Consider the following 27,257-nt stretch of genomic DNA (forward strand, 5'->3'; position numbering starts at 1 on the left):
TTCTGTACTGTCCTCCTGAGGAGCTATGTATTGAGCGAAACTCGTCCTCGGCAATATATATGGACATAGTATGGTTGAAAATCTATTATATGCTTTAATTTTTTGGAAATTCCCTAAAAGACTGAAAAAGAATGTATTGTTAAAAATACAGAAATTGGATACTAATGTCTGATGATAAGTATAATTAATTGATGTTTAAAGAGTAAAAATATAAACTGTGGAGAGTTTTAAGTAAGATTGATTAAAACTTTGATTAGAATTATCGCTGTTCCTCTAGGTGGATATTATCCTGATATACCAAATTACTTTGAGAAGATATAATGATATAATATTGGAGTAATTATGTTTTAGAAAAAAAAATGTGTTATTTCATTTCATTTATTATCTTACAGGTGTTTTACAGAGTTTCAGTTTTGCAACAATTGTTCATAAAGGATAAAATATTTCAGTTATATATATATATGCATTAAATCCTCTATCAGATTATTACATATATGAAAGCTGCACAACATTTCTAATGAAGATTGGTTTTATTTTAGACTAATAATGGTAGAAATGTAATTACATGGGAGCTGTGGATGACTTTATCTATCTTAAGAATTACTTACATATTTACTTTTCATGTTGAGCGCTTGACTAGTCAGTAATAGAAAATGTATTTCACACACCTGTTTGAAATTGTTCATTATACTGAAACACTTATTTTTAAATATTGTCTTTTGATTTATTAGTAAAAGAAAATTAAAAGCCTTTCACCTCAGAATAAAACTTTAGAGAACTGTATTTACCCCAAACAACCACAGAAAGTAATGAAGTATGTTTGATTATTCCGTCAAGCAGAAATCTCCTGTATAGTGTTATGAAGTGCTTTTTAATCATTAAAGAATCTTATGGTTATGTGGAACTTTTATAAACATGCAGCATAGAAATCTGTAAACTTCACACATACATATAGGATTACTAAGTGAATAAAAGACACTTCAAAACACTGTACATATAATACACTCACCTCCACTGTATGACTTATATCTTTCCATTTGCCATTGTATAGAATTACTGATGAGGGATGAAATTTCCGAAACCGGTTTTACTCCGCGACAAGTGGTGAATCGAATATTAGATTGGATTTCACATTTATCTTTTTCTTTTTTAGAACTCTCTTATGTTTAGATCTTAAGTTTATATCTGAAAACACATAACTAGGAGCCGTTTAATTTTGTTTTCTAAACAAGTCTCGATAAATCCTTATCTGAATAAAGCTGATCTTACCTGTTTCTGAATCTAACAAATCTTTCCGTTTCATGTAAATTAGAAAGATCAGAACAAAGTTAGAATTGGGAATGATGAACAAGTTCAAATATAACATTTTTTACAATATTAATTCTTAAATGTTACTTATTTATTTTGTATATATTTATATATATTTTGTTCAAAAACTAAAATAGTTTTTTTAACTTTATGTTATATGTGCGAATTTTCATGTAAGTGTAATTTATCATCTCAATACGATCTTGATTTTGAGACACCTTCTAATTCTTTGCTATTGTATTCACGCACTGTTATGTTTTATTCTATAAACACCACTTTGTCTATCTGTGTATTGTCTTGCTGGTTTTGTCGAATTCCTTGCTCGTAGCCAATTAATTTTTCTTGGAAACCTAATTATAAATGTTTACAAAATTAATGTGAAATTTTTGGGAGAAAAAGGATGTTGTATAAATAAAGGAAATATTTTAAAACGTTTTACCGAAGACTTTTAGTGTTATTTGCAAGGTAAGCAATATATTTTTTGTTTTTATGAAGAAAGTGTTCCAAAAACAAATCTATTTGTGTTTATCATCAATGGGACACACGCATTACCGAATTAGGCCTGGCATGGCAAGGTGGTTAAGGCACTCGATTTGTAATCCGAGGGTCGAGGGTTTGAATCCCCGTCACACCAAACATGCCTCCCTTTCAGCCGAAAGGACGTTATAATGTTACGGCCAATTCCAGTTTTCGTTACGAAAAGATTAGCCTAAGAGTTGGCGGTGGGTAGGGAGGACTAATTGCCTTCCCCCTAGTCTTATACTGCTAAATTAGGAACGGCTAGCGCAGATAGCCCTTGAGTAGCTTTGCGCCAAATTCAAAACAAACCAAAGTTACTGAATTATCAGACGTTTAATGAAACTCTACTGAGACACAGTGGTTTACTATTTTGTAAAATTACTTAACGAATTTCACATGTGTAATGAATTGTACTTGTTTGTTGTTAAACAATGAATTGTGCTTGTTTGTTGTTAAACACGAAGGCCCGCAATGGGATATCTGTACTGTGATAATACGATATATCGAAACCCGATTTTTAGCGTTATAAGTCCCCCGACGTATAGCTTTAATACTTTGAGCTAATAAATTTCGTTCATATGAAACTGATAACTCAAACCTGAAAATCAAATTAATTAAACATTTTTAATTCCTTCTTGTTTGTCATTTCTATTCTGAGCAGTGAGCTTGTGAGTTTGTAACGCTAGAATTAGGTGTTCAATTCCGAAGAAGGATATAGTGTAGGTGATATTCAGTTTTTTAAGTTCAGGAATCCATTGATCTGCTGAGTACGTACAGATACTTTTTTTGTAGTATTATTTGCAATCTTGTTACGTTATTTATAGATATAGTTAGAGTGTTACCCACGCTCAAAATTGAAGAGTTTTGACCATTCGAACTGGAGGCAAGAAGAGTATATGTGCTTTCGTTCATTTTTTTGTATTTTAATAATGCTTTTACTTCTTTGTTAATACGCGTCAGTAAAGCACAAACGTATGTTTAAAAACTTTAGCTTCCACAGATTTGAAAGTAGTGTAATATGAGAATAATAACATTAATTAAGACCTCAGAGAAATAAGGCCTTAACATGAAATATTCTTTATGGTAGCATATGTATCTAAACTTTAGATGAGAGTCATTTACAACAGTGCTTTTCTGTAGTTGTTCTGTTTGTATTCTCAGTAGGCTTAATAAAACTGGATACCATCTGCAGTGCACTTCGGCGATCAACTTGTAGCAAGTATTTCAAAGTGAAATTTCTCAGCTATCACCGACTCCATAATTTAATGATAAACAACGTACATTGCTATATATTGTAACGACAATAATGACTTAAATACTTATTTATCATTCAATAACCACTTAAGGAAGTGGACATACTCTGATAATAACGTTTACCGAATGTACAACACAAGATAATGAATATATATATATAAAACAATATTCGTGTATATAATGGTATTATTTTTATGGTAACATTAGCAACAATAATTTAGTACTGTTATGTTTCTGAATAAGCGTTCGATGTGAACCTTTTCTTACATGTATTATTTTTAGTTCTTTTTCTTCTATACTTTTAACATGTTTATCATTGTAAACAATCTTTAAAAACTTTGAATTAGCTGAGAGATAATATTGTCTAATTTGTATAAAAAAGGCATTTGAAGGTAAAATTTGTTTCTTAACTACATGTTTATGATATTTATTTTATATGGCTACATCAGAGGTTAAACTAAACTCCTTGTAACAGTGCAACAATTATTTATATCGGTAACCACCATAAAATATAGGTTGACGGAGAATAATAAAATTGAATTATTTAATGACTACATCATATAGAATGTATCATCGATGACAAAAAAAGTATATAAAAATTACGTTACACAAAACTTTGAAATATGTATTTATTACTTAAGCCAGCCTAATTATACTTGACATTAATTCAAACAATTAGTTGTTAGATTAAATGTTTAACACAACAGGAAAATAGAGTTTAAATTTTACAGGACATATTTCCAGACTGATGTTTCCTCTGCTCATTCTTTTTACAAGCTTTGTAAGTAATTAAAATAAGAAACCATGAACATAAATAGATATTGCCTTAAGATAAGTATCAAGATACTTCGTGAACACTTAACACAACAATTTTCACCATGAAGACTTAACGAATAGTGTTGAAGTGTAATGTGAGAAAACGTCTTGTCTCATTTGAATTTTAGTCAAGCGTGTGTGTGTTTTTCTTATAGGAGAGTCACATCGGGCTATCTGCTGTGTCCACCAAGGGGAAGGAGTCAAGCTTTGCCCAATACTTACCATGATGGGCTGTGGTTCTGCGATCGTTCTATTACCGCAAAATATTAATTGCGCTTGGGGCCATGGAAGCATCTGAATGGAGAGGTCGAATGTCACTCTCAAGTTAGACAAGAGTAGCCCAAGAATGGGTGAAGAATCATGTTGACTAACTACCTTCCCACTAGTCTCTCAGTTTGAAGTTGGGAACGGCTAGTCAAGACAGCTCTTCAGTAGCTTTGTGCGAATGTCCCAGAACAGATGAGATTCAAAGAAAAGATGTTAAACGTAAGAAAAATCAGAACATGAAGTAAGTGTGTTGCTTGGTCATGTATAACCTACCGTGCATAAGATCTGTCTATAACTTTCACAAGTTTACAAATACTCAGATTAACAATAATCTGGAAATGTGATATACCCTCATTTAAATTAAATCTGATAAATGATGCTGAAAATGCTTTTTATAACAAATTCACAGTGGGTTTTGCATACTGATGTTAAGTATTCAAATTTTGTGTGGTACAATTTTCATGAATAAGCTACTTTGGAAGGAGTAGTATTCCTAAATATTCCATTATTTCTTAATATACTTGCTACTGTTTTGTTTAATGAAACCTATCCATTCTGGAAACTAGACATACTTTTATTCGTACATTTCATGGAATCAGGAAAGATATTTCGTCCAGTTTTCAAGTGAGATACGATTTAAGCAGGTGAAATACTAAACTATAATTATGACTTACTAACTGTGTAGAATTGTAGTTAAAGCATTATGTAACGGCCCTATTCAGTGTATTAGGGTGTCATAAGATATACACTGGACCAATGTGTTGTGTCAGCGGTAATTATAGCCATACCTAATTTAAAAAACAACAACAACAACAATACAAAAGTATTAAGTGGTAAGTCTAGAGTCCTAATTTTCAGGAACGTATTTGAAACTCAAATGAAGAGGTTATTTCGAAGTATTAAACCTCAGCCTTACAGTTGTCATCAATTGGAAGAGTTTTTCAATCAACTTGATAGCCTGATTACATTTGTCAGTGCTCCGGAAGTAAAGAACATAAGTATTATGTTCCAGAAACGAACTAATTGATAAACAACCGTTGTTCAATAATGACTATATGGAATACAATACTTTAATTATGCTATTAATGTAAATTATAAGGTATTGCTGTAAGGTGTTTTCTGTCTATACTCAGATTGTAAATAGATTTGAAACAACAAATTTATGTTGATCACAAAGGTTAACAGTTAAGTTAATAAATGTTTTATTTAAACATAAATTAATGAAAATAAATTATTTTATGTAGCAAAGTTGGAACTATAAACCACTTAACTTAACTTGGTGACTTTTAACGACCGATACCAGTTGAATTTCGACTAAGATTTTCGACAATGTAGGGTAACTTGATGAGCTCTGGGACAAAAAGAAAGACCTCGTTAGCAGTAGCACATACTAAAGTACAGTTTAAATGTTATTATGAACTTTTCTTGTTGGAAACTCATACAAGAACATTAAAGAATGACTTGACCAAAATTATTATTCTTTATACCGTAATATATTATAAATGTTATCACACATTAAGATAAGCACGAAGACAAACAGATTTTCTTGAAATTACATTAAGTAATAGGGCCAGTAAACAGCACAAAAACCCAGAAAAGCGCAAGGAAAAGCAACTCGACACAATCTGTCGATTTCTTTGTATTTTGGTTGCAGTTGTCTTACGAGATTCAACATTTTTTTCTTCTGCTCCTTCAGAAACTTGTCGCCTGATGCTTCTCTAGGAGAATAAATATAATGTAAATTTCTAATTTATTTACCATGTAGAATATTTATACTTGCAAAACATTAGCTCACCAAACACGGACCACAAACAATCCATAAAAATAATAGAGTAGGCAAGATAGTTAAACAAAAAGACTAAAACATAATTAATAGTGTGGTTTTCCTGAAAAAGCAAGAAATCGAACTCTTTGGCCAATCTGAGGCAGCGAATCATTCGTCTATTTTGCAAGATGTTTAAGAAATTGGATTTAAAAATGTTTTAAAATAAATTTTTTTATAAAGCCTACTAAGTAAGACTTCTACTAAACAGGAGAATATTGAACAGTCTTAAAGCTTTTCTTACTTCAACGTATGAAGATAAATTGGACATTGTGTTTCAGGCTCGCTAAGCTTAGGAAACGTACACATTTTCTACGTCTACAAAAATATTATTGTTGACATTTGTTTGTAAATTCAATGTTAAATTAAAGCTCTGAAGAAACAATTTCTCTCCTGGCGAGCGAGTTTTCAAAACTTCTTAATGTTGTGTAAGAAAATCATGTTCTAAGCTTTCACTTTGAAAACTGTACTTTCGTTCAAATATTTTTTGAAGATTAAAACAGTATAATAAGTTAAGTTAAGTTTAGAGCCTTTAACCATGTTGCTTTTAACACCTTAGCAAAATTAACTTTCCAGATTACAAACAAACTCATTGACAACACCACAGTAAAATGCCGAGAAATTAAAAAAAAGTTCTTAACTTTAAATCGGCTTACGGTTTTCTAATTTGAAGAGATTAATTACGTTCTTTTAATAATCATTATTGGTGCGAAAAAAATCTCTAACTTTCTACTATAAATGCTAGCATGAAAATAAATTTTTCAATTTCATGGAAGTTTTTTTTTTTCTCACAACCCACTCACGATTACATGTTATCGACAGAATTGTAGGTCAATGTGTAGCAGTTAATCAACACAGCAAAAATGTAATGGTATATTGATGTAACAAGGATTTCGTAAAAGAAAAAAGTACAGCATCCATCTTAAATTAGGTTTTACGTGGAAAACTAGAACAAAGACGTACACAAAGAAAAAATAAGGAGCTTTTTGGACATGAATGTGTTTTTCTTATAGCAAAGCCACATTGGGCTATCTGATGAGCCCACCGAGGGAAATCGAACGCCTGATTTTAGCGTTGTAAATCCGTAGACTTACCGCTGTACGTAAGCAAGGGGCTTCGTATTTGTAATAGTTATACTTAGAGATGTTAAAAGCTGAGAAATAACACCTTCCATAATGCTGCAAGTATTTAATGGCATTATAAAAACAGCCACACTTTATAACTGATACAAAGATGTCAACGACAAAAATAAGTAGTAAAACTCCAGTCTTAAAAATAGAAACTTTTTAACCAAAACAATGACTGGTTAGTGAATACTGCTGGGAGCAGAAGCTGTTCAAACAAATACACTACAGTATGACCACTAACTTAATGAGTTTTATATTGTAAGCATGCCAATAGACTGATTTGTGTTCCAGATATGACTAGTATAGAAATTTAACTAAATATGTTGACGAAATATATATTTGCTTATATTAAACTACTCATGTATTTCATGCATGGTTAATTCAAATTCCTAACAATTAATTAAGCTAACACATGTTACATTTTTAGAACAATTGTGAATTATATATATATATTAAGTGTAATAAACACATCTCCTGCGATAACATATATTGTAGAAGAAGGCATATTGATTATATTTTTCTGTTACGTATGAAATTTTTTGATGACTCACTAATATGTAACGACAAGATATTTATATAAATCGATCGTTTACAATAAGAGTATTAAAAGAAACCCTGATGTGGCATTAGCGTATTACTCTGTATAAAACTTTATTACTAACATTATGGTAGAGGTAACTTATAAGGAAATATGTAAAAATATTATTTGGCATGAACGTGTTTTTTATTGTTGTGATTGCAGAAAGAAAAGGCAATAAACACATAGGTTCACCAATATTGTAACAAAATAACATTAAAATAAAATGCACACGTAAAAATGGCATAAAATTATTTTCTATGTTTTCTAACAATGCTATTAAGTTTAAAACAAAAGTTATTTAAACAGTTATTGCATATTTCGATTATTAATAATAATAATAATAATAACTGCTCTTTCTTATCTTCATTCTTCCATTCCGTTCTTTAGAATTATAAATCTTTCAAAGAATAATTAAAAAATCTGATATGCTACGTTTTGCAGAAGAACTATATAAGAATGAACTGAAACTTTGCGTTTCTGAATAATTTTAGAATTTTTTTTTTATTTAGCTATTATTCTTGTTTTGAAATTAAGCACAAAGCTACACAGTGAGCTTTCTGTGCTCTGCCCACCACAGGTATCAAAACCAAGTTTCTGGCTTTGTAAGTCGGCATACATTCCGCTGTGCTACATGGAAGCTATCATGCATACCCTAACCAAACATTAAGCATAATACTTTATCACACAGAGTAGAATGCTTGGCTCGGTTCGTAAAATGTATGCTAGATACATAAACTACGCTATTTAACGTAATTTTTGCTAGAGAATAGTTATTGCATAAACGTTTTCAGAAAACTATCTTTTGAACAGTAATTTCTATATAACTATTAAAATTTTGAAATGCAGACTATTAAAACCGAAAGAAATATATTATATTAGAAAAAATCCAAAGAAAGGTTGTTTCTTTATTCAGTACTGTGCAAAATTGTTAGGACAAAGTCAAACATTAGATTTCAGGCTACATTCAAAGAACAATGGAAGGTACATTACAGGTGAAACATCAGAACTTTATTAATATTCATATTTAGTATAACAGAAACTCAGTGGAAACGATTAAGTTCAGTAAACAGTTAATATTTTAGGTGTCCACCTATTGTTTAAGAACTGAAGACAGTCTTTCAGGCATTGTTGCAACATAAGTAATAAAAGTGTCCTTTGAGATTTTACTCCAAATGTTTCTAATACACTACTATAAAGATTCTTCGGTAGTAACTTTTGATTTCTTAAGCTTTTATCCATAAAATCTCACATCTGCTTAAATGGTTTGAAATCGGGTCTCTTTGAAGGCCATTAAGTGTCATTTGAATGACTCTAACAGATTTTTTTTCTTAGATCAGTGATTTCTGTGTAGGTTGAATGAACATTATGTGTCATTACCTTCTCGGCAGTAGAATCCTTTACCAATAATACGTAAACCATTAGGTATACCATGAGGGATCAGTATCCAATGGTACTTGCATTGATCCATTATTCTGTCTGTTTGGGTCCGGCATGGCCAGGTAGTTTACGCGTTCGACTCGTAATCTGAAGGTCGCAGGTTTGTAACCCTGTCACTTAAAACATGCTCTTCCTTTCAGCCGTGTGAACATTATAATGTGGTTGTCAATCCCACTATTTGCTGGTAAAAAGAGTAGTTCAAACGTTATCGGTGGGTGATGATGACTAGCTGACTTCCCTTTAGTCTTACACTGCTAAATTAGCGACGTATAATGCAGATAGCCCTCATGTAGTTTTGCGCTTAATTAAAAACAAACAAACTATCCACTTTCTATATATCTTCTATCGTCTTAGTAGAAAATAACACCCCAAACAATCACACTGACCCCCATGCTTCATAGTAAGTGTTATGCATTTAGTTTAGTTGTTCTGCTTCTTCATTTTCTGTTCTCAAGTTTACCTGTCTCAGTTTCTTGATCTAGGGTTGTATTCGACAATGTTTAGGGAGAATTTCAAGTCTGCAGCAATTTGTCGGGGACTCCAACCAGCATCACGTAAGGCTTTTATGTTCTAATGACAATTCTATACTCTTTTTGAGTTGTGGTATGAAAACAAAACTGAGTACATAGTAGCAAACACTGTTTTTATATCGAGCTTTATTTGTGGAGTGTTATTAAATTTACTTCTTCTAGCATATACTAGTACCATATGCTGGCTCCTTGATAGTTTTTTTATGTGTAGCTAAGAAACTGCATTGGAGAATCATGACAGTTATTTAAGACCCTAAATTTGATAAGTATGTATGTTTAACAGAACCCTTATGGCATGCAGTTGGTACATGCATATGGGAATTCTAAAGAATGACAATATTCTCACCCTGGCACACTCAGTTATCAACAGGGATCAGTGAAGCATTACCATAGTGTTTAAAGTTAAATTTTATGATAACATTGAAGAGTTAGTCCCATCTTATGGGAAGAGTGACAAAATATTTTTGTCCTAACTCTCTTGAAAAGTACTGTAAATACAAATTCATAATAAAATCAAGAGAAATTGTTTCTGTATAAATACAAACTTATAATAAAATCTAACTGTTAAATTCAAGATAACTACTCAAAAATGAGCTTAAAAATCTTTAGACTATAACAAATAATTTTTTTTTTGTATGTAGCTGAACTTTTGTTACATTCATTTTTCATCATTGAAGAAACCATGCTTACTTAGTAGTTCAACAATAAGATGTAAAGGCTTATAACAATAAAAAATAATGTTTTGCTGTGTATTTAGTAAGAAAAAACAAGATTAATACAATAACTTTAACAAATAGCTAATTTACAAGTTTAAAAACCTCAAACCTGGACTATATGTGTCATGTGACAAGCTGCAAAATCCAGAAAGGTAAAAAAAAAGAAATACGCCTGTTTAGCTTCAAGAAGCTTTAGTTGTGAAAATCTCTAATTTATTTCAAATCTGTTTATAATGCTTAGTATCAGTTACTGTTGAAACAATAATATAATATCGAAATACAAATAGATTTATCTGTTTCTAAATTATAACGATATTAGTTTTTACCGAGATTAATTTCACAATAAACATCGTTGCTGACATTTTCAGACAAAATGTTAAGACTCATTTTACGCAATAAATCTTAAACAGTGCAACCAATAAAGAAAAATATTAAGTTGCTCTGTAAGTTAAAATAATTTTCCTATATTACTTACGTCATAGCAATAAAACAAAACTACAAAAAACAATTTAAAATTTATTATTAAACTCAGTGTTCTCGCTACTTCAGCTTTAAAAGACATTGAAAAGACATTCAACTACTATAAAACTCCGTAGAAAAATTTAAAGTTTAATAAATACATTTAATTACCCTCAGAAAATTTAAAGCATATTTACCATGTTCAATGTTATATGGCTTCCATTTGAGGTGACTACAGGGACAGTTTTTACACGTTTTCTCCAAAGGTAGTTGACAATGATGAACTCCAAAAGAGCAGCAAAAACAAACGTGGTATATGTGCCCATCCAGACATCCATAGCCTTGACATAAGGTGGCAAGTTATTCTGGACCCCAGAACCTTTAGAGGAGATGGTTAACAGTGTAGTTACACCCAGTGTGATTCTAGCCGGTATGGCCTCGACATTTAGCCAAAATGATACCCAGGATATCACAACAATCAGAACAGTGGGAAGATATGATTGTACTAAATGATAGCCGATTGACCTCTGAAAATAGAACTCAGCTTTCAAGCAGCTGTACTCTCCTGTAAAATATGTATACAGAAAACTAAACTCTCTTACACATCGGTGAAATTAGCTACAGGAGTCCTAGATCCTCGTTAGTATTCATAGAAAATGTAACATTGAAGTAACACTGATTATTTCCTACAATGTAATCACATTAAGTTAATTCCAATATAAACGGTCGGAAAACTCTCTCTCTCTATATATATATATATATTTACTTACATCATTTCATTTCCGCATATTTTCTTACTTGTATTAGAAAATGTACCACGATTTTGCTAGAATACATATGGTTGTATAATTCTGAGTCTTCACATTATGAAATTATCTGCAAACATTGAAAATACGAAATAAAAGGTTTCCCAGTGAGAAAGCAGTAAGTTTACTGACTAAACTCCAAAGTTCAGTCCCTCTAGCTGGACATAATAGATAACTCAAAGTGACTTTGCTTTAAAGCAAACAAACACAATGGAACGAGGCCTGTCATAATCTGTGGTTAGGGTACTTTACTCGCAATCTGCTGGTTGTGGGTTATCTTCCTCACCTTACATTGTATTTTAGTTGTGGAGGTGAGTAATACGGACAATCCCCCTATTCTTTTATAAAAGGGAAGTCCAAGAATTGTAGGAGGATGGTGGTTACTAAATGCCTTCCATCTAGTCTACCACCGCTAAAGTTGGTAGTCTAACACTGACAATCTTTGTGTATCTTTGGACAAAATTCACTACAACAAAAGAATAAAAGAAATACACTTGTATGTTAGTTATATCTGTACGCTGCAGCAACCAATATATTTAACTATTAAAAATAGATGATTGAATTCTAACTGAAGAAAAGGTGCAAAAATTACCAAAAATTTAAGTTTCTGGTGTTCCTATGAATGTGAAATAAAAATTACAATATCCACCAAAATAAACGTGACATTTTTCTTTAGAAAATTTCATATCAAGTAACTTTTTTCTTGTTGAAAAATTACCAAATATTTAGTGAGAAGAAATTCACATTACATGTTATCAGTGCAGTAAAATATCTGAAGGTGGATTGTTATGGTCATCACAAAACAATCCCAAGACATCGGACATTTGATTTATTAAGTTAGGTATTTACGAAGTAAAAGTCAATTTTTTCTTAATATTTTAAAAATACTCAGTTTGGAATGTTGATGAAACTTTATAATGTTTCTTTAACTGTTATGACGATATGAACGAACGGTAGATGTTTTTTTGTTTTTCAAATATTTAAGTAGAAACAACAGATAATGAAACTAAAAAAAAATTTGGTGTAGTTATGCGGTGTGTGTGTGTGTGTGTTTTTCTTACAGCAAAGCCACATGGGGCTATCTGCTCAGCCCACCGAGGAGTATTGAATCCTTGATTTTAGCATTGTAAATCCGGAGACATACCGCTGTACTAGCGGGGGGCAGTTATAGAGTAAAATCTTCTATAGAGGTCATGCTAACTACGAATAATGAAGTTAGAAGGTATTAACTGGGCTATCATTAGCTTGCAGTTAATGTTTCGATCGAAACTGTGTTTTCGTCAAATGTTTATGTTTGCTAGAAATCGTTTTCCTTGAAGTAGAAACTGTTAAAAATTATTTACTATTGAAGCAAGGAAACATATAAACTCACCAATATGAAATCTCTCGCTGCATTCTGACGTATTCTTTCCAGTTATCTTAAACTGAGGGAGTTTCAGATCCTCATAAAGGTTGAGAGGATTCTCCTCGGACCAGTTTAGGTCTAATTCCTTAGTTGTCTTGGAGACTAGTAAACAACGAAATAATACGATTACGTAAAATCAAACAAGTATTTTGAATGACCCTTGTTAATAATTTCGTATGTGAATAGAAGCTGTGATTTCTATCAGTTTGAGATAAGAGTTCAAATTGAAACTGATCATTCTATAATACTTATAGACATCTCCAGCTGTAAATAACACACATTAATAAAAAACAACAACATGTATATTATCGAATAGAGATAAAGTTTCTTATTGTGTTGGGGATATACAATGTTAAAGAATTAGAACATGGCAGATGAAAGTTTATAAAACTATATAGATTTATATGGATTGTCCCAAGTTGGGACAGCAGTAAGCTTGGGAATTTACAACGCTAAAATGAAGGGTTCGATTCTCCTCAGTGGACACAACAGAGACCACGAAATGACTTTGTTATAAGAAAAACACACTGCATATGAATTAAATTAATTTTGTTGATAAAATTCAATTTCAGTGAAATAATTCAAGTGTACGTTCTTTATAAAAACTATTACACAGTTTGTGTGTCTATGAAATATGTTTATTTCCCATGTTAACACAAATAATGGTTTAAAATTGAAAATCAAATTGTTACTTTATATACAAACTAACACACTTAACATTTGCACAAATAAAGTGTACATTAGTAAAATTTGTTAAAAAAACATTAAATTAACAGCATAAAATAAAAGTAATTTTTCATTATAAATTATAATAATTAAACAAAATCACGAAATTCAATAAGTTCCATATAATTTCTGTGAACACTATAATTACCAGTTGTTAAAATGAAACATTTTATGTAATAGTAATGTGTAACTTGTTGTGATTTCACAACAATTAAATTTATCAAAATGTCTAAACTAATGGATAATTCAAAATTTTGCGTTTTCTACAAACACTTACAGGATGCCAGTTCAATAGTTCAAACTTGTGAATCCACTGGGTATCGATAGAGATCCATCATGCAGGAGAATGTTAGTTTCAACCTGTAGGTATTTGGTACTGTTAAAAATCTGTCCTCAAATAAAAAGCGTAAGATAAATAAATATATATAGTAATTGTTGCACCGTTTAAAAGTTACATATTGATATGGAAAGTTATTTGTTAATTTAAGAAAAAGTGGTTAATTTCGACAAAATAGTACTGACCACTGTATTTTCCTTGACGATTCTGCTCTTTCTTCTTTCGCCCCGAGTAGCTCAGCAGTAATCTTTAAAGCTTATAAATCTAACAACCGGATTTTGATACTCGTGGTGAGCACAGCTCATAAAGCTCAATGGATATAATTACAAACAACTAAGAACAAACTCTTTTTATTTCCTTCTTCATTAACAGTGACTTGCAGTGGTGCTCCCATGATATCAGGCATTTTTGAAAGACAACCAAGCCAATGCTTTCTCCGACTTTAAAAACTGGCTATCATCTGAAGTCAACAGTTTCTAAATGCACGTTTAGCAGGATGAAAGTTCCAAAATTCGGTTAAAGTTACATGGGAGACTTAACAAGAATGTGATTTAAATGTCATAGGTTATATCTAGTTTCTTCGGCCATCTTTTGTTCAATTTTAACATGAAAATATCTGTTATTTCTGAGGTGTAGGTGCTCAAAACTTGTATTTCTATTTGTGAACTTTCGTTTAGAAACACTTAAAATGGGATAGAAACGCACCATTTAGAAAACACAACAACTTTTAAAACTTACTGTAAAACATATACACACATGCTGTTTTTTTTTTTGACAGAAGGACAATAGCGTGACGTCTAAACTTGATTTACCTTTCCAGTGAAATAGTTAAAGCGGTATTGAAAACTAGCAAATACCGAAAATGTGTCTTGTAAAGCGAGAATTTTTTTCATATATTTTATATATAATAAACTAGAAAATGTCAGATCAATTTTTAGTTTAACATTTCAGTAGATGTTCAGAAAAATTGAAACCACGGTACTTAAAACCATTAAACATCAAATAAATGGGCAAATCATAACTAAAATATTTAGTATTCTGAAGGTAATATACCTTTCTTTAGAAATAATTTGGAAATATCAATACAGTCCCCACGGTTTATTTCAAAAATGTACCCATTACTATTAATTCATTTCATTTTATCTTTTACCGAAGAAAATTACTTCAACAATAATGTTTATTTTCCTAAGCTTTACTTTAATGTAAATCCGTTTTTAAGCTCATTTCTGAGATTAAAAAATGATTTAAGATGATTTATTTTGTAAAACTACTCTAAGTGTAGTGTACTGGTTTCGAAGATCAACACCTAAACATGCTTATAAAAATAAATTTGAACAACAATGAATAAAAATGGTTTGACAGATACAAACATCAGTTCAAACAAAGTATAGTTATTGCTACATTTACACAACTTTTAAAAACGTTGCAAGAGTTATGCGATGTAAATATGGCAATACCAAAAAGTACATAAATATGGTATATAGAAATATCCAAAACTATAGAAAAACCTTTACGTAATCAGCCAGTAAGTATTGAGCCAATCCTACAACCTTATGGTTATTAGCCATCGTAAGACCGTATTGCTCTATTCAGTTTAAATGTTTTTATTCAAAGACGAATTCATGTACCTAACCTGTGTGTGGTTTGTGTATTCATCTCTACCTTGTAAGATGAATCCATGTAACTAACCTGTGTGTGGTTTGTGTATTCATCTCTACCTTGTAAGATGAATCCATGTAACTAACCTATGTGTGGTTTGTGTATTCATCTCTACCTTGTAAGATGAATCCATGTAACTAACCTATGTGTGGTTTGTGTATTCATCTCTACCTTGTAAGATGAATCCATGTAACTAACCTATGTGTGGTTTGTGTATTCATCTCTACCTTGTAAGATGAATCCATGTGACTAACCTATGTGTGGTTTGTGTATTCATCTCTACCTTGTTTCTGTTTCTTTTTTCATTGCTATCTTTATATCATACTTATTTTTTCCATTTTTTTATTAACTGTTTACTTTATTGTTAAAACAATTTCATTGAAGTAAGTTGATTAATGAACACTTTTTATTTTTAGATGTAATTCAATGGTAATAAATATTGTTAATGTCATATCAGTTTTGTCAGTTTATTTATTGTGTTTGAAGAATGCCCTCAGATACTGATATTATACAATACACTTGGCTACAGAAGATTATTAATCATTACTGGTCATAATATTGACTTCTTGGATCTTAATGATCAGTAACCTATAGTGAAGAAAGAACATATGAAAAACGTATAACTGTATTATTCTTATATTCATTTACATTATTTTTGGCACTGCCATCAATACATCATTTTAAATTTACAAAATCTCTTTATTACTTGTTGTGTGACGTTTTTTTTCTCCGACTAAAAGTTAGTGTATTTTATGAATTCTTGTAATAAAAATTAATATTTTGTGTATTGATTGCTTTTTACTCTTCTATTATGTATAATAATACAGGAGGAAAACAATCAATACACAAAATATTAATTGTTTCTCTAAACACACCTATTATACAAAGCATCGAATATTCCACATGTTCGTCCATTATTGTCTGGTAATACTTCATTCACCCTGTATTTAAGTTATTTTAAATAATTCATGTAAGAAAACAAATTTTAAAGGGTCAATGTTAAAATCTTTTACATTGTAATTACTTTTTAATTTATACTAAACACTACTGTGCTTAGTGATATTCTGGTTCCAATTTACTCTTAAAATGTGTATCTGCCGCGTTAAAATAATTGCGAAAACTTCATTCATTTTTTCGCCAGTTTGAGTAAAAAGAAGAAATAGGAGAAATTTGGCTCTTTAGTTCTCAGTTTTTCACTTTTCAATAATATTGAGTCTTAAAAGCTGTGAAACACTTGATAATGACAATCAGATGCTCAAATAATGTTATAACTCAACTTTAGTAGTTACGTACAAGCATCATAGAATGATAGGTTGAATGCGGCAACTATTTTTCTTCATATTAAGTACTGCTTTACTTGGCGTAACTGGAACTTATATATAAATATGTTATGGTAATCGTGCAGTTTCATGAACATGATGTAGTTATTTACCATCGTGATTTTGTCATTCATAAAGAACCTTTATAAACAAGTTTTCCGGAAAAATACACTCAAACTAAAACACCAACCGATTAAATTATATAAATAATATTTATTCAACGTTGTTTATTTTTCTTGTTAGTTAATAATTGATCGTGAGAGACAGAACATTATATTAGAACACAATATTATGTGTTATTTCCAAAGACTATGTAGTTCCTTTTAATCCTCCAGCGGCACAGCGGCATGTCTTTCGACTTACAACGCTAAAAACTGAATTTCGATACCCGTGATGGGCAGATCGCAAATGACCCATTGTGAATATTTGTACTTAATTCAAAGCAAATCGTTCCTTTTTAATTTTCTTTCACATTTCGTCTCTCCATTGAATTGAATTTTTTTAACATATATAATCGCATTTAACTGTAAATGTAATACTTAAGTCGCCAGTATCTTAAATTAATCAAAATGTACGATTCCAACCTTATCTTGGTTAAAAATTGATTGCTTAAGTAAAATAAATAATTACAAAGACTGTCCACAAACAATGATGCACTTTTGAATATTAATTCAGGGTTGCAGTAAAGTTACATGTTTTAACTTTCGTCATTATGTATTAAGTCGCACGTCTCGAAATAATATAATATAAAAAAACAAAAAAGCTACACTCTTCTCTGAACAATGGAATCCATCATTCAAAAGGTAATCTTCGAAACCTTCACAAACTTTGATATTTAAGAGATATACTACTATAATTACTAGAGAACTAGAGATAAAATGGCAATGTTCAACACAGATAAACGTTTAAGTTGACAGGCTTGCTAAGGTCTAACGGGACAATTATTAAATAAATCGTTACTTCGTTCGTGTTATCTGTAACTTATAAAGAAAATAATATACTATAATCATTTTAATAGTTGAAGGTTGTTTTGTTTTACATATAATTCATTAAAGATTAGAGCCAAAGGGAATAAAACCATTTTGTACCAGCGTCACTCTTGAATACAAAAATAATCGCATTCACAGAATGACACTGTGGTAAGCGCAAGGCTGAACGTCAATTCCAAGCACATATAGCAACACACATTTAAGTAAACACTGAAATAACTGAGAAATAGTGTATTTTTAAAATGCTGTTTTAGAGCTTTATAATGGTTAGAAATTTTAAAATAATGCAAGTGATACATTATAATTTATGGTCAACGACAGAAACTGCATGTGTTGTGTTTCACCAAGTACTCTCGTGCTTATAAGTAACATAAAACATGTAATTTCGAAAGAAGGAAAAGCCATACCTCAAATATCAAACGAAACTGTATAATATATTTAGTAATAATATTTATAGAGGGGTTATAAGGAAAAAATGATTTTAAAATGATTATGTACTAAAAACTATTAGTCCTAAGGGAACAAACTTTTATCAACGACAGGTTTGGAGTTACAAGCTTTACTCAACAAACTAGCACCGCTCTTATTTATCTCGTTTACGAATATGAGATTGTTTATTTCAGTAAAATATATCAGTGTACATATTGCAAGAGTCAGTAAACAGTCAGAAAAGACGATGCTTATAGCAGTTCATTTAGTGATTTACTTGATATCCTGATTAAGAATGACTGAAAGCTTATTGAACATTTTTTATGATAGCGTTTGCAGTACACTGTACTATTTAAAAACTTTTCTGAATAGAATTCTCAATATTCAATGTGTTTTAAAGCTCCATTGATTCCTTAGACTCTAAGAAATATTTCAAGTTTTATATGTTATAAGAATACAAATTAAGGTGAGCCAAACAAAAAATATAAACATGACTTAGTTTTATAATACCTAAGCATGTAAAGTATTTCTCCTGATGAGTTGATACGAACCAGTACGTTGGGAACGGTAACATATTGAAACTCTGCAGTTTTTGCGTTGGCGAAGAACACCTCAGGTTTCCAAATCCGCTTTACTAACGTCGAATTGTTGAGGTCTAGTGGTTTCGAGAGATTTGGTTTTCGTAACCTTTCATCAAGCCATTTCTGTCTCAGGTATAAGTCTACCTCGTAGTCCTTAGAATAGACCAGAGAAGATGCAATAAAGAAATAGATGGTTTAAATCCAAATCCTAAATACATAAACACGTGGTGAAAAATTACCAGTTGAACTGTAATCAAACACATTTTATTTTTCTCTTACTTTTGGACAGAATTATATTTGAATGATAACTCTGTAAATTGAAGAAAAGTATCAAGGGAGATTTTCAAATCCATTACACAAACATACTAAATCATGTACATATTCATTGTTCTTGTTCATTAAAGTTGATTGATGAATCATGTTTTTGTTTTCTGTTTATACATGGTGTAAAGTGTTATATCTTCATATTATCATTTTCACACTTCCTGCTTAACTTTGTTATAATTTAATATGTAGTAACAAGTGGCTTAACAAAGTTGATTTACACTCATATCATCTTCCTATAAGTCACTGCACTTTGTTAATACGTTTTATTCTGTAGATAATTCTATACTTCCCCGAAAAGAGGCTGAATGCCGCCTCTGGAACGGTCACTTGTTTTAACCACTCGCAAAATTTCCAGGCAACTGTTATTTGTTTGAAAAAACTTTATTCGTAATTTATAATCGTGCTTTTAGAGAATCGACATAACAAAGTTAAAAGAAGAACTTGCACCGTACATAATGAGAACGGTGTTGAGAAGTAATATCTGGTTTCTCATCCCCTGTACATTTTTGTAACTTGATACAATTAAAGAAAATAAAATGTTATTTTTTTCTAAACAAGCCTAAGCTTGGATTGCGATTATAGTTTAACTATAAGTACATTCAGAGGTGCTATTCAAGTCTTTAACGGCAGAAAGAGACATTCCGTCGGAGATATTTTAAAGTAATGTTAAATGATACAAAAGAAGATTCGACAAGAAAAATATTAATATCATCATTATCATCTATCACTAAACTTAAAATAATTATTTGTTTATAAGTCGATAAATATATAAATACTTCACGAGTATGTGACATAAATCTATAATTTTTTTAATATCAATTTTATTTGGTTTTGTTTGGAAATGGCAGTCTTATATTGCAAGCTTGATAATTTGTTTTATCTTAGGGTGTCTGTGTTTTCTTCTAGCAAAATGACATCAGGCTACCTACTGTGTCCACCGAGGTTAATCGAACTCCCGATTTTAGCGTTGTAACTCCAATGTCTTACCGCTGTCCCACCTGGGGCTTTTCCTGAGGGGAAATGTTGTTCTATGAATATTGCGCAGTGATAGTCAAGGGCTCACCGCATTAGCTATCCCTAATTTCGAAATGATAGACTAGAGGGAGAAAACTTTTCATCAATCTCTACCATTACCTCTTGAGCTGCTTTTTACAAGTTAAAAGTTAGATTAGCCATCACGTTATAACATCCCAAAGACTAATAAAGGAGAATGTTTTGCGATGGGTTTCGAACCCACGACAAACAGACTGCGAATCGAGTGCCTCTAACAATCACGCATGTTACACCCTAAAAGAAATAAGAATGAAAGAAATAGCAAATGAAATAATATAAACTTTTAAATACATTTGCTGTCTGAATCTTATAATTAATAGTTTTACATTGCTTTATTAAAGTTTTGGTCTTATGTAGGAAATGTACACAATTTTTGTTTATTTTAATTGTTAATCAGAAAGTTACACATTGGTCTTATATGGTGTGTCAATCATTGGTGTCGATACTTGGATTTTAGTATTAAAAGTTTTGAGACTTGTTAGTGAACCACTTGGAGACACTAGATGAAGTAACAAGCACTGTTACACACAACTTTTGTTGAAGTAACAGTCAGTATTACACCACACAACTTTGTTGAAGTAACAATCAGTATTACACAACTTTTGTTGAAGTTACAGTCAGTATTACATCACTTTTGTTCAGTCAGTATTACACAACTTTTGTTGAAGTAACAGACAGTATTACACAACGTTTGTTGAAGTTACAGTCTGTATTACATCACTCTTGTTGAAGCAACAGTCAGTATTATACCACTTTTGTTGAAGTAAGAGTTAGTATTATTATTTTTATTTAGTTTCCAATATGTACGCTTGTTAAAAGTTACTTGTGTACATGTAGATGCATTACTCTTTTGTGAAGGTTTTATGCATCGGGATACCATGTTATTAGTTCATGATTTTTCTCGTTCTGAAATATAATGCGTGCGAAGAGCCTTTTATGTTGTTGTTTTTTTTTGCTTGAATATATATATGTCAAAGCTAGCGTATAGCTGGATAGTGAAAAATTTGAAAGAAGTTCCCAAGCTCTTTCCATGAAATTTAATTATTCGAATGATTTATTGAAACCCACCTGGGAAGCTCTTGAATTTGCCATTCAGAATGGCTTAACTATTTATAGAACTGTTGGGAATGTTCGCCATCAGTTTTTTTTTTTTAATTTTCTATATTAGTTACACACGAAATTACTTATGGGTCTGCGACTCTTTGGTTATAGGATCTCTAATAATAAAATCAATATTCCAATAATTACTGTTGAGTTCCTTCAAAATAAGATACTTCACCCATTTAACTTGTTTGGCCACTTCTCCACAGTGAGTACCGTAACAAGAAAAGCAATGATGTTACTCAATTTTGTGTAAAATGTGGAATTTACTGGTAGTAAATAGTATAAGAGCAAGCAAAAAAAATTAGGGTTAACACATTTAAAAGTTCGGATGCAGATATGATTGAAATAAAATGTTCAAAAAGTAGTTCAGTATTTGTTAGCTATCATACAAGCAAGAAGTAATTCACTAAGTCGAGTTAAGTCTTGTGACTTTATTTGAAACTTAACGACTTAGCTTTATAGACCTGTAGAACATGACTGAAGTCTAGCCTTTTGAAATCGAAGGGTCTCTAACCTTATCGTTAAATCAATATTACTGTTAAGTTAGAACGTGATCGGCTTTTAAAGCCAAGTTCGAAGACACATTTCAGACTAAGTATTTGTGAGTTAGTTTTGTACATAATCAGCGTTCATGTGGAAAATCACTTTTTATGTTTTTTCTAAACTTTTCGCACACTTTGACTGATATTTTTTCCATTCAAAATCACGGATGCACTATTTACTATTTCACTTTAATTTCTTATTGCGATCTTAATTACCAAGGAAACATATTATTTGAATTACATAAACATTAGTTCAGTTAATAGTAAAATATTACTATCATGAAAAAATGCAATATGCTTAAACTTTGTTTCAACAACAGATATAGTATCAGTGATTTATACTGATATTGAAACAAGTGTTAAGATATATTTTGTAACGTGATACAGCAATCTTAAAAGGCTGTGTCCATCTTAAAGAAATGATTTAGGAATATAAATAGTTTATATGATTAAAACTATTTTCAAAGTAACACAGAGTTTGAGAACTGAGTATATATTTTTTATTATTTAAAAAGTGGACAAACCTTTGAAGCAGTTAAGAACAAGTTATCACTCAACGGCTTGTTATAAACCAATCCAGAAATTTAATTTTTCTTTTATGATAGTTTCATGTTTACTGCGTGGCTGAAAATATTTTACGCGTACACTGCTGAACGTTTTTGCAAAGCTATTTTAACCTGAATTCAAGTTAAAAATGATTTTTTTGGAAAATACTTCAATATAGATACTTTATTAGATACATATACATTTTCCACATTTCTTATACGTCAATACTTTCTCTGAAGTGGATTAAAGTAACTCATTACATAGTTTAGAGAATATCTATTTATTTTTATTTATATCAGGACAGCACCTTAATTTTAAACGTTCTTTATTCCATTACATTCGATAAATGTTTCAACGCCTGGTGCTGATCTTTTTGTTTGTAATAAGAAAGTAACGCAATCCCTTGGTTAACTCATCAGTCTGTAACGACGACATCTAATTGTGTATGATTTTTATACTTCTGATATCTTAGAACACTCAAGAACTTCTTGTCCTTTTAAAACAAGAAAAGCAAGTATAACGAATTCAACATTAGTCAACATTAAGTTGACTAAGGAGAGTTCGAAGCAGCTGCTTAACGTATCAGTAAATATCGAAATGTCACCCTTTCTCTGGATTTTTATTCTCTGTTTCTTTTTGTTTTTAAGACAGAAGGTCTGACTTCAAATTGTTAAGATAATAAGATTAAATATATAATTTCATAAGTGGTAATGATGCACTCAGACATTATTAAAAATAAGTTTATATCTGAAACCATTCATTTTCATCTTTAATCGGGAATATTGATTTTGAGTGATTTAAGTATAGCATTTTTTTAAATGATGAAAATCTTTATTACCATTGACAAACAGATAATACACGGATTCAAAAATTTCCAAACCGTTTGACATAGCCCAATAATTCTCTCCGTTTCTGTCCTTAATATCTAATGAAGATAAAACTAAAACCTGAAGTGTTCTATGTGCAGCAATTAAGTTGGTTAGAACTTCTCCCTCGGCAAATAAGATTTCGGGTTGTTTTTGTTATTTTAATATACACTCAAAAAATAGCTTTATTAGACGGCATATCATAATAAAATAAAATCCATACTTAAGTCACATATCTTTACCATAGTCGCTGGATTAATAGATCCAAAACTCCGTATATAGATTTCACAGGAGACCTCTGTAGGACTACCTGATTAGGAAACAGCAAAAAAAAATATTTTGTTGCTGAAAATATTTATGCTTTGGTTCTGTAATAAAATATTTTAGTGTTAATAAAAGTTATCTAGTTCAATTGAACACAAACGCCCACTAAATATGTTACAATCAGATTTTGTTTTTTAATATGTATTTTGTACATTAAATATTTAGTTCATATATACTATTATGTTAAGTGTTTTAACATATATAAGTTTCAGATTATAGGTAAAATATCATGTATGAGTACAAAAGATATTTATTCAACATCTGCTTGTTCCGTTAGTAAATCTTTAAAGAAATTTCACAAAAGAAAGATGTTCAAGGTGAGACTTGTGGGAAGGGCCCGCCTGTTGTAATTCTTTAACATTTTATCCAGGATACCAAGATCGTGAGAGGTAGAACTGGCACTGATCCTACTATAAATATATTAAAAGTGTTCTATTTCATTGTACACTGAATTAATTAAAGAGCGTTTCTTCATACTTTGGACGAATGAGCTTTATTATAATAAAATAGCTCAAACAAAATCGATAGAAGAGTTAACAAATAAACTGATTTGGGTTAATTGATTATTGAAGTAAAGATAAAAAATAAAAACTAATAATAAAATGGAATCTCTTGAAACAAAACTTTTGTCCAAAAGATAGCGTTACTGTCGGAAACGTACAGTTTAATAAAAATACATTATAGAAATATAGGTGAGTTTTGTTTTTGCCTTCAATCGATATTTGCTTAGTTTTAATTATAACAGCAATAACAAGAAATAGTTAGGAAACCTAAAAATACCAAAGTTTTAGAAATTCCTTTAAACGTATCGTTTGTAAATTATTATAATCTAATACTAAAAATCAAAATAGCGTTTGAAATTTGCTTAATGTAATTAAAACGTTCGTACTTAATTATTTGTTAACTCTTATAAAAAAGATTATATTATTTCTTTGAAACTTAAAGCTAAAATTAGTATGGTGCATATGGTGGTTTTATCTTTTACAGTCTATGTTAGCCTGGGTCAAACAATTATACATCACTTTTCATCTTTTGTTGACTTGGCATAGCCTGATGATTAAGACACTTGACTCGCAGCTTCCGAGTCGAGAGTTCGAATTCCATCACTGAACTTGCTTGATATTTCAGCCGTGAGGACGTTTTAATGTCTAACGGTTTGTTTGCTTGCTTGCTTTTTATTTCAGCACAGAGCTACACAATTTGTTATCTGTTCTGCCCACCACCGGTATCAAAACACTGCTTCTAGCGTTGTAATTCCGCAGACATATCGTTGTGCCAGTGGGGGACAATGTGTGACGGTCAATCCCACTATTCTATTTCAATAGCATAAGAGCTGTTTGTGGATGGTGTTTCCTTCTCTCTAATCTATCGATTTTAAATTGTGTGAAATTAAACAAACAACCACCGTAAGTACTTATGTGTGACTTATAGCTAGTCACATTATTACATTTGGATGTGTCATGAAGGGTTCTTTCATTAAACTTATTTTATGTAAGACTAATGTGTTTAATTTTCTGGAAACATTTTTAAGGATATACATGTTTTAATATAAGTTAAGAACGAGGCAATAACATATTTGTAAAATTGTTTAATATTAGAATAACCTGTATCTCAGAACGGCTGGTATGGGTATTAACACTTTTACTAATAAAGTAGAGAACAACGTTTTGACCTTCCTAAGTCATCTTCTTTGTTAACCTGTACATGACCAAGGAAGGTCGAAACGTTGTTATTTGTTTCATTAGTAAAAGTGTTAATACTCATACCAGCCGTTCTGAGATACATTTTTATTTCAAACGGATTTCTCGTCATCAAGAATTTAAAGAACCTATACTCTCAAACAAATATTCTAGCTACTTACTATTGACTAGTTGCTTTGATTTTAAATTAGCTAACAATATATTGCATGAAATAAAAGATACAAATTAAAAATGTCACGTTATACAAAGATGAAAAAGATAGCGTAAGAGTACCTCACAATCAAAATAACATTTTTACAATTCATCCAATTGAGGACTATTGAATTGACATATGAAATATCTGCAGCTAGGTTTAACTGAAAATGGAATACTTGGGACTAGACAAGGAAGGTGAATAGTATGCATATAAGTTATTATTTTTCTACCGTGAGCTCTAATGGACAATTGTTGGCTGATCTTCGTTGCATTGCAAACATTCTTGAAAAGTTTTCTCTCAGCATTATTTCTCTTCCAACTGCCTGATTTCTTGAACTCTAATATACGAGCCAAAGTATTCTTTCAATTTTAATCTAATGACTGGAATGTCTATAACGCGTTATTTATGCAAGTAGAATGTCAATCAAAACTAAACCAATCTGGCGAGACATCTGTTAAATCTCTTGTGTTTGGCAAAAGAGAAAATGTACGAATTATGGTGTCAGGTTATTGTCAACCCTTTTTATAGCCTGAGATAAATCTCTTGATATTCTATTATTATAGGCTATTGCTCTGAATAGCTGTCATTCGAAGATATTGCAGAATATGACTTATGTTCGTCTTCTTTAGTTTTTGGTATCAAATAATCTTCTGTACAACACCTAGTGTGGCGTTCATAGGAAAATGTCTACTATGGACCACATAATAAAACGCAAAAGAGACAATCTAGTCTTTATACTGTTTTATCAAGAAAACCCTAAGAATCTACGTGTGAAACATTCATTCCTGTAGATTATATATCCATTTAACTATTTTTATCCATAACGTTTAGAAAATAGGTTTTTCAACATCCAAGTAAGCTCTACACTCTTATTTCCCTACACAGAGATATTCAGGGTTCTACACAAAGAGACACAGTGTTAATGCATCAAAGTTAATGCTATTAAAAACATTTTATTTAATCATTTGTGTGTTGTTGCTATATCAGTTACCAAATATAATGTTCATCAAAAGACAGGTTCATGCTATCTTTACCAGAACATGTGACTAGTGACTAAACTACAACAGAAATATTTCATTTTCCTACACTCAAAATCACCTGCTAACATTTTTACTAACAATAAGGTCTGCATATTGACCTGGAGATCCAGATAGGTAAAGATGATAGCCAAAGTTCACGTGGCTCATTTTTTTATATTGCTTTTCGACTTTTACGCCAATTAAAAATAAGCTAATTTTCATATGTACAAGGTCATATTTTGACCCTTTGAGTTCGCTCTTCAACATTCCTTGAAGAAGACGTGTTCTTTTCTGCAGACTAATTGAACCTTAATTTGTTTAACGGTAGGTTATGGGTACTTCGTCTCTGCTATGAACCAATATTAAGAACGAACAATACTGTACTTGTCTGTATCATAGACCTCTCACAGGAACATTTCATTCTTTTCCAAACCAGAGCTTGTACAATAAACCCATTGAACCTTCATTTCGTACTTAATGTGAGCAATTGTCTT

At 30.9% G+C, this 27,257-nt stretch overlaps 1 pseudogene; it reads right to left on the reverse strand.

The window, feature by feature from the left end:
- Positions 1-1,566: 1,566 nt before the first annotated feature.
- LOC143236229 (glycine receptor subunit alpha-3-like) lies at positions 1,567-26,931 on the reverse strand (annotated as a pseudogene).
- Positions 26,932-27,257: the final 326 nt, after the last annotated feature.

The sequence above is a fragment of the Tachypleus tridentatus genome, chromosome 13, assembly GCF_004210375.1.
Source record: "Tachypleus tridentatus isolate NWPU-2018 chromosome 13, ASM421037v1, whole genome shotgun sequence".
In the NCBI taxonomy this organism is placed as follows: domain Eukaryota; kingdom Metazoa; phylum Arthropoda; class Merostomata; order Xiphosura; family Limulidae; genus Tachypleus; species Tachypleus tridentatus.